Source organism: Suricata suricatta, chromosome 16, assembly GCF_006229205.1.
Source record: "Suricata suricatta isolate VVHF042 chromosome 16, meerkat_22Aug2017_6uvM2_HiC, whole genome shotgun sequence".
NCBI classification, from domain to species: domain Eukaryota; kingdom Metazoa; phylum Chordata; class Mammalia; order Carnivora; family Herpestidae; genus Suricata; species Suricata suricatta.
Window position 1 is genome coordinate 7,334,113 of NC_043715.1, and position 8,803 is coordinate 7,342,915.

An 8,803-nucleotide genomic window follows, 5' to 3' on the forward strand; every position below is an offset into this window, starting at 1 on the left:
TGAAGCAGCTGGCCTTGGACAGGGGCCCTGCGCTTTGTTAACTGGAAACAGATTAGCAGACGCAATCGGCCGGCTGGTTTTTTCCTTCAGTCCATGGCCTTGCAATAGTTGAAAAAGGGAATGTTTGTTAAAAGTTTCTCTGGCAAGGGCCCGGCACCAAGTGACACTAGCCTGGCCTGAATGTTTCACGCTGGTGGGTAAAAATACTTTTTATTTTTTTATTTTTATATATTTTTTTTGGATTCTCATCTTTAACTTTCCTGTGGATCTTTGACAAAAACCTCAGGGAATTCTATGGAGTGCATGTTGTCAGTATTTTAATCAGCTTCAGCTGTCAAAACTCTTGTAACCCGCCTCTTCTATTTAAAATGTGTCTTCTAGGCATAAAATAATTAAAGGTGCAGGGCCATACGGTAAGCTCACAGCCACTGCAATGTGACACAACCCTATGGATGAAAGGTATTATTTCAGGAAGTTTTAAATATAAATTTTGTTTTGTCAGAAGGCTTCAGGGCACACATTTTCTATACTGTCAAGCTTGATAGTAACAATATTTATATTTCAAATAAAAAGATTAAATTGCAGTCTTCTGTGTTTCTGCTTTTCATCAACTTTTTTTTTTTTTACTAGTTTATCATATCATAGTGCTGCTTTCTCAGTATGTCATCATGCTTTTCTTCTTCTTTTTTTTTTTTTTGCTGGCAATACTTTTATTTTATTGAAACATTGTGCCTTTTGCTGTCAATCTCAGAGTTGAAATAATGAAGGCAGACAGCCGTGCCACTCGGGTTTGGTTGTTTTACAAAAGTCTTGTTTTACACCTTGTTGAAGGCTTTGTGAAGAAAATGCAAAACAACAAAACCAAACCAAATAACATACACCCCCCGCCAAAAAAACCCCATGCTCATGCCAATGTGTTTAGCGCGCCTGTTGGAAAAAGCTTTGAGTGCCTCACCTGGAGTCACGTGCATGTGTTTTCATCTAGGTGTCAGAAGCAGAGGGCGAACGGGCAGGGCTTGTGCGGGCAGGGCTCCTCCGGGCAGGGCTGGTGCGGGCAAGGCCAGTGGACCCCGGGAAGGGGCGCGTGCTGTGTGCTGTGAGCCTCCGCCCCGTGACTCTGTGTCACAGCCTGTTACTGCGGGGGCCCCAGGGTCTCTGAAGAGGCCGAGACATCCGGTTGAGTGTTCTGAGCCCCCGGGCCTGTGGGTTTCTGAGTTCCTGGGCTGCCTGGGCCTCAGCCCTCCAGGATCGCGCTTGGCAGAGCTGGCGGGGAGCAGCCCGCTGCGGAAGCGGCTCTACCCGCTGCTGGACCGGGGCTGGGCTGCTATGGGGACACCTGGCGCGTCGGCCTGGAGAAGGACGGAGGGTCCTTGCCTACTGATGGCAGCTCCCAACTTCTGTCGGGTTTGCCTTGGGTCCACGAGGCCCGTGGGAAGTACCCTCATCTCCGTGTGAGCGGACAGGCCACAGGGGAGCAGGAATGTCTCCTGCCGTGCCCGCCGTGGATGTCACTAGTCAATCCCAGCGCTTTAACATGTGACCAGGGTCACCTCAGTCCCTTTCTGCAGGTTCCCGGCCCAGTTACAACCAGTCCGGTGACAGGCCGCCTTTGCCTCAGCAGCCCCTCTGGGAGGGCAGGGGGGCACCAGTCCAGGCACATATGTCCCTGGCCATCTCATGACTCACGAAATACTGTCACTTTGATTTTTGTAATGTTAATTTTGAGAGAGAGAAAGAGCGAGCAAAGGAGGGACAGAGAGAGAGTAAAAGACAGAGACGCAAAATTAAAAGCAGGTTCCGGCTCCAAGTTGTCAGCACAGAGCCTGAGGTGGGACTCGAACCCACCACCTGTGAAATCATGACCCAGCCTGAAGTCCCATACCCAACTGATTGAGCCACCAGAAGCCACAGCACTGTCATTTTAATGTTGCAGTTCCCAGACCCAAATAAATCACATTTTAACCATACTGCAATTCACAAAGTCCTTCCATGCCCATGGTAGCTAAGGGCTCACAAAAGCCTCAGAGTGAAAGGTGCCAAGCACAGAGGCACTTCTGCCACATTCTGTGGGGGAAAGAGAGAGGAGCCCCCTGATCTCACGTGGGAGGCGAGCCTCACTGGAGGCCGGCTTTGGAGTCTGGTCACAGCAGGAGCACGCGCTGCTCACTGTGATCTAGATTAGAGCATTTGAATCTTGTGGATGGATTTTCTAGTTCAATTCAAAAGTGACCTTTGGCTTTTCAATTAAAATCCATGCCCTTTAATATAACTATCAAGGTCCTACCCCGTCTAGGCTCAGTTTGCCTGGTGTGAAGCTGCCATGCTTTTCCGATACATGAAATTATGCCTCTGAAGCACTGACTCTCTTCAAGTTCCCCATCCCTGTGTGATCGCCTCATTTTCCTGGGTGATCCGGCCCCAGTGCCCCCTACTGTCCACTCCTGGCAGAGCCGGAATGAGTCCGTGTTTACCCTGAGCTCTTATAGGACCCTGGAGGAGGAGAGAGAGAGAGAAAGAAGAAAGGGGAAGAGTTACTTGCATGAATCATAAACGAGGGAAAGCCGGGCAGTTTGAACCAATGACTGGATGGGTATGGATTGTGCAAACATTGTTTTCAGTGTGTAAACATTCTCTCTCTCTCTCTCTCTCTCTTACACACACACACACACACACACGCACGCACGCACGCACGCACACACACACACACACAGACTGAAGTTACAACGTCAGAAGCTGAGTCAGAGACTGTATTCTTTCCCGTCTACCTGGAAACCTATTGGTAATCTCACCCCACTTAAACTATTGCTGTAACATTTTCCAGAGGATAAACCCTGTCTGTTGTACGCATGTCTCACGCCAGCCTGTGCAGGGAAAGGAAAACAAAGTTTTGGTTAAATCTGAGTCATTCACTCTACGAGGCAGATTAGATGCCAAACTCCTTTTATCTTATGTCTTACGGTATTCAGCGGCAAAGAACAGTTTAAGGAAAAGTAGAAGACAGTTTAAAAATAAAAGGTATGGAATAGAGCTTCTGGAAGCCAAGGAGAGGAAGTATAAGCAAGCCTCACTAGCGAAGGAACCGTTGTCCTCAGAAGCAAGAAGTTCCCTTCTCATGTCAGCTTTGTGTCTAATTGTCTACAGGTGTCTCTTCCTTTGCTCTCCTCTTCCCTCTTTCATTTGTTGCAAACAAGGTTTCTTCGCCTCTCTGCGTGTGATCCAAACATGGCCATGCCACGGGGACCTTTACACTCTGCGGCCACATCTTAAGACCTGGTATTTCTATGTCCTGATTCCATATTCCCAAGAGGGAGAGTCTGATTGGTCCAGACTGCTACCAAATATTTCTGGGGGAAGTGGCCACTTTTGGTCTAAACAGCCATGGCTACTGTGGTGGGGCATGAGGACTTCACTTTCCCCCATGTGGCTTTTGGGGGTCCTTCCAGCGTGTTGTGGGGGAGACCTGCACATGCTGACTAAGGCTTATAATTCTTATTTTGTAGAGCAGAAAATGGAATTTCAGAAACTTTATTTTTGGAGAGACAGACTCTGTCACACGTTATGTTTAACACAGAGGCCGTCTTTGTGGCCCACACCCCAGTATCTTTTTCAATCTTTTTCAGCCCAAATTTGGCATAATCTAGTTGTCCCCAAATACTAGCCTTTCTTTTTCTTTCTTCCTTCCTTTCTCTTTCTCTCTTTTCTTCCTTCCTTCCTTCCTTCCTTCCTTCCTTCCTTCCTTCCTTCCTTTCCTTCCTTCCTTTCCTTCCTTCTTTCTTTTCTTTCTTTTCTTTCTTTCTCTCTCTTTCTTAATCACAGAAGGGACCATCATCATGACACAGACTACAGCCCATTTACCCCGGGGTTGACAGGTTAATGGCATGCCTAGTATGTAACAAAAGAAAAGGCACTCCCTAAAACTCCTGAGGGTATGTGGCTAACCTCTGGTTCATGAACGGAAATTCATAAGGATGGAGTCACTAGGAAAAAAAGTGGGTTTTTTTGAATAGGTGATTGATAGCTTTTGAATAGTTTCTGAGTAGGTAATAGATCTGAAATCACTGGCAAAGGAGGGTTTCATTATCAAGAGCCAAAAGAGTCATTCTTAGCTTCAACAATTATGTGTCACAGGATAGTTTTCAGAGTTTCATACATTTAGAAAATGTATGACAGAGCCCATTATAATTCACCTCAGTCTATCAAATGACTTAAATCTTCATTGAGAAACTTAGTGTCTGTTATAAAAACAAAAAGGAAACCAAAACCAAACCAAAACAAAACATAACAAAGCCAAACCAATATTCTAATTGTGTGGAAATGTAGAATAGAGATTTATCATGTAGATCTAACTCATTAATAAAAAAAGAAATAATAGGATGTCAGGGGAATTACTGAAGCAGAGAGAAGACAGGACTATGTCAAGAGCTATAACTAAACTATTTAAAAGCAACAGGAAAAGAGACGTAACAGATCCTAAGAAGCAAGTTCATGTAGGTGACCTCTACTCAACTACCTATAGGAAGCCTGGTCTTGAATGCTTACCTAATTGCAAGTAATCCCCAAAACAGTTTCCTAGGATCTGCCAAAAAGGGGAGACATTCTGAGTGTGATTCTTCTTGAATAAAAAGGAAACCCTGCATGAGCTCAAAGAAACAAAGAAACTCTGTAAAGTCAAGCATAAGAGTTTCTTTACGGGGGCACGTAGGACAAATAACACTTAAAATGTAGGGAATTGGTGTAAAAGGGGGGGATTCAGTCCTTTTTCGGGGAAAGAGAATCAACAGGGAAGAATGAGGTGGGAGTAATATGCTCATATCCATCTTCTCAGTGAACTGTTATTGACAATACCAGCAAATTAATCGGGAAGCTTGCTGGTTTGGGGATAAGGAAGCTGTCACTTTTCCTGCTGAGATTGACATGCCTCATGCCATCAGTATAATTGATGTCTGCTCAATAATACTCAGATCTGTCCCAGAATCTGTGCAAGAACAGCTGATAGTTACATCAGATTCGAAAGTGAGATGCTAGAGAGGAGAACGTCCAGATGGACACAGATGTTCTCAGACAAAATAAGATTAAAAAAAAAATATATATATCCAAAGCTGTTTAACAGATGCCATGTTCAACAAAGGAATGAAGGGCTCTTGGTACACGTGTTGGTTTTGGAGTAAAGAATTTTGTATGCAATGAGGGCTTGGCTTCGTGACCGTTGTTCTCGGGGTGATGATGGTGAAGATTGTTTCTGGTGATAGCTTACATTTTTGAGCTCTTGCTCGATGACATACTGTCATGACTGCTTGCCCTGCATACCTCACTTACTCCAAACCCTGACACCATTAGGTAGCCACCGTCCCCATTTTACAGATGAGAACACTGAGGTCTCGAGATACTGTGCCACTTGTCCAAGGTTGTGTAACCAGAAAATGATGGATGCTAAATGGAACCCAGACTTGCCGCAAGCAGGGTTCGTGCTTTTGAAATGGTCAGGATGAGAGCCTGAGCTTCAGTTCCACTCAATACGTGTTTGACGCATGCTTGTTCCTCCCCTGGCCTGACGAAGACAGGGAACACAGAGGACAGCCACCACCCCGAGAGTCATATGCTCTCAGGTCCACGGTCTTAACTTAAACTCAGCACTGCCCTAGACTGAGGCTCAGGGAATCTATGCCGAATTTCTACTTCATGAGCATCAAGTCCTTACCTTAGCAATGCTCAGAGAACCGTCCCAAACTCCCTGCCCCGCTGCTGTGGCTCCCCCAGTGTTGTCCATCGCATGGAGATGGAAGTAAGAAAATGGAATTTAGCACACATTTATCTAATGAGCAGCACAAGCCCATTTGTATTCTTCTACCCATTACTTTCTTTTGCTCATTACTTTCTTAAGGAAATTAAATGAAGTGACACATGCAGAGTACCTAGTGCGTGTTTAATTATTGGTAACCGTCACTATTATGACCTCATGCTCAGACTCTTGATACTTTTTTGCCTCTCTTGTCCCCAGAAGAAAGCACTTGAGTTCCCATTTAGTATCCTTTGGATAGTAAGGGCACAAAAGTTGCTTAAACAGCAGATGAGATTTATTTGACAAAGCAGTTTTCTACCCAAAAAGGCCCAATCAGCCCCATGAGGCACACAGCTCTTAAATCAATCTCGGTGGAGCTGGAAGGCAGGATCTGTTACATCACTGTCAGCTTTCTAGGACCCACAGAGAGGAAAGCCTTCCCGGGCCCTCCCAGATCACTCTCTTCAGGGGAAAGGAGTTTAAATCAAGGATAGAATGGGCCCTCAAGCCAAGAGTCAGTGAGCGCCCCAGCGGAGGAGGCAACCTCTTGTGGGCAGTGATGGTGGGTTTCCCACAATCTAATACACCTCTCACCAATAGGTGACTTCTTTTCCTTTTTTTTTGTGGGTTTTTTTTTTTTTTTTTTTTTTTTAGATTTTTGATTTATGTTCTTTGTTTCTCGTCTTCATTAAGTAGCTCATCTGCCTCAGGGGAAACTTCATCCACAGCATCCAACATGAGCTGGGTTAGATGTAAGGAAATTGTCTCCCCTGTCAATGGTTGTTTCACGAAGTGGGTAGTGCCCCGCTGGGCCAGTGGATACAGGAAGCAGTGCTCTGGGGGCTTCTTTACTCTTCTGGGAGAACTTTCTAGAGCCATGCTGTGCAGTACGATAGCCACCAGCCACATGTTACTACTGAGCACTTGACATACGGCGAGTCTAAACAGACATTAGATCTCCAAGTTAGTACGAGACAAGAATGCAAAATCTCATGTTAATATTTTTACTATTGATTTCCTATTAAATGCTGGTATTTTGCATATATTGGGCTAAAGAAAATATATTTTGGTAAATTTAATTTCACCTATTTCTTTTTATTCTTTTTTTAATTTATTTTTTAAATCAAGGATAATTAACATACGGTGTTATATTAATATCATGTGTACCATACAGTGATGTAACAACACTCTACACTAATCCATGTTCCTCATGGTAAGTGTCTTCTTCATCCCCTTTACGTTTTCATCCATCCTTCAACCCACCTCCCCTCTGGTAACCACCAGTTTGTTCTCTAGAGTTAAGAGTCTATTTTTTGTGTGTGTTTGTTTCCTTTCTCTTTGTCTATTTTGTTTCTTTAATTGCATGTATGAGTGAAATCATGTGTTACTGTCTTTCCCTGACTGACTGATTTCACTTAGCGTTATGCTCTCTAGATTCATTCATGTCGTTTGAAGATTTTGTTTTTATTGCTAGGTAATAGTTCATTGCATATGTATTCCTCTTCTTTATGCATTTACCAGCCAGTGGACACTCACTTTGCTTCCGTATCTTGACCGTCGTAAACAATGCTGCAGTAAACATGGGGGTGTGTGTATCATTTCAGATTAGTGTCTTCGTTTCCATTGGTTAAATACTCAGGTGGAATTACTGGATCCTTTTACTTTTTTGATGTGAGTGTTAGACAAATTAGTTATATGGATTGCATTCTACTGGACAGAACTATTTTTGTCTTCTGGACATTGTTGTGTGCAGATAGGCCAAGAGCTGCTGTGGCCATGTCACTATCGCCTGTGGGTAAAGCCAACACAGGCAGAGGGATGGAGTGAGAAGACAGACCCAGAACATGATATCCAAAGAACCTTTGTCCTTCCACTGATGTGACCTCGTGGATATCTTTATTGTTCAGGCAAATTTGAGATGAATGTTTTCCCAAACTAGCTATTGAAATAGTTTAAACTTGTACATGGTCTTGAAGTTTTACCTCCAGAGAACTTGGGGAAAGGGGTTCACTGTTTAGACCAGAATGAGGAAGAGAAAGCCTTGATCTCCCAAGTCTGGTGACCAAGCTCTGAAGGAGCTGGGAAGGTAACCTCTCAGAGATGGGATATGACAGTGTTTCTGGAAGTTTGCACTGTCACTGATACCTTAGAGCTGGGAGACCATCTCTGAGGAGAAGCTCCATGGAGACTCTGGGGCACATACGGAGCACAGGCCTCTTGGCCCTCTACATCTCTCCAGCAACATGGGAAGGAGACAATGAGGCTTGGTTGACCTGAACAGTCAGAGTGATTGTGCTGGTCGCCTCCCTTAGCCCCTCCACATACTCCCCACTCTTCTATGCCCCACTCCCTCTCTGTAGGCCATCAGGAGCTGGCAATATTCCTCAACTTGAAATCATGACTCCTGTCAGGTTGTCCTCTCCTTCCAGGAGCCATGCCTCTCCCCTTTCCCTTGTCCATTCAGGTCTGGCATTCATCCTGGTGCCCCCCTTCTACTGGCCTCAAGATTCTAAACCTGGCGGTTTACCTGTACCCTACCCATAACTTCACCAGTAGTCCTTTCCAGTGATCCACATTGACTGTGGTATCCTCTTCTTCAGGGACTATGATGTTGTGTTGCTTCCAACCCTCCCATGTTTTCTCTGACCAGGTTGTGGGACAAGGTTACCAAGGTCACAGACTGCATTCCAATATGGAGAGTGTCCAGCGATCAGAGAATAGGGGTATGACTGGTGAACTGGGGCGGGAAGGTGGAGGGAATTGGCTCAAGGAATGAGCCATGTGAGGCAGAGGCGAGGGGCCCTCCCAGCTGATGGTGACTTGGTTTGGCCTGTCGACATGGAAAGCTAGGAGTGCAGGTCACAATGGCCTGATCTTCACTCCTGTGACCTGCAGAGTCATCTGTAAATCACACTCATATCTGGAGTCTTGAGGGTGCTGTATAGTGTTTCTAGAAGCCTCTTCTAAAATCCCACATATTCAGGGCATTCATAATGAATGAACTTCCTGGAGATGCCATGAATA

At 45.0% G+C, this 8,803-nt stretch overlaps 1 long non-coding RNA gene across 2 annotated transcripts; it reads right to left on the reverse strand.

The window, feature by feature from the left end:
- Positions 1-6,407: 6,407 nt before the first annotated feature.
- Positions 6,408-8,577, reverse strand: LOC115280648. 2 transcript variants are annotated; one of them, XR_003903880.1, is made up of 3 exons: positions 8,330-8,577; positions 7,316-7,568; positions 6,408-6,719 (listed from the first exon to the last, which is right to left on the reverse strand). It is a non-coding gene; the product is annotated as an uncharacterized LOC115280648 (long non-coding RNA). The 2 variants fall into 2 exon arrangements; XR_003903881.1 differs by lacking the exon at positions 7,316-7,568 and having other exon boundaries at positions 8,307-8,577.
- Positions 8,578-8,803: the final 226 nt, after the last annotated feature.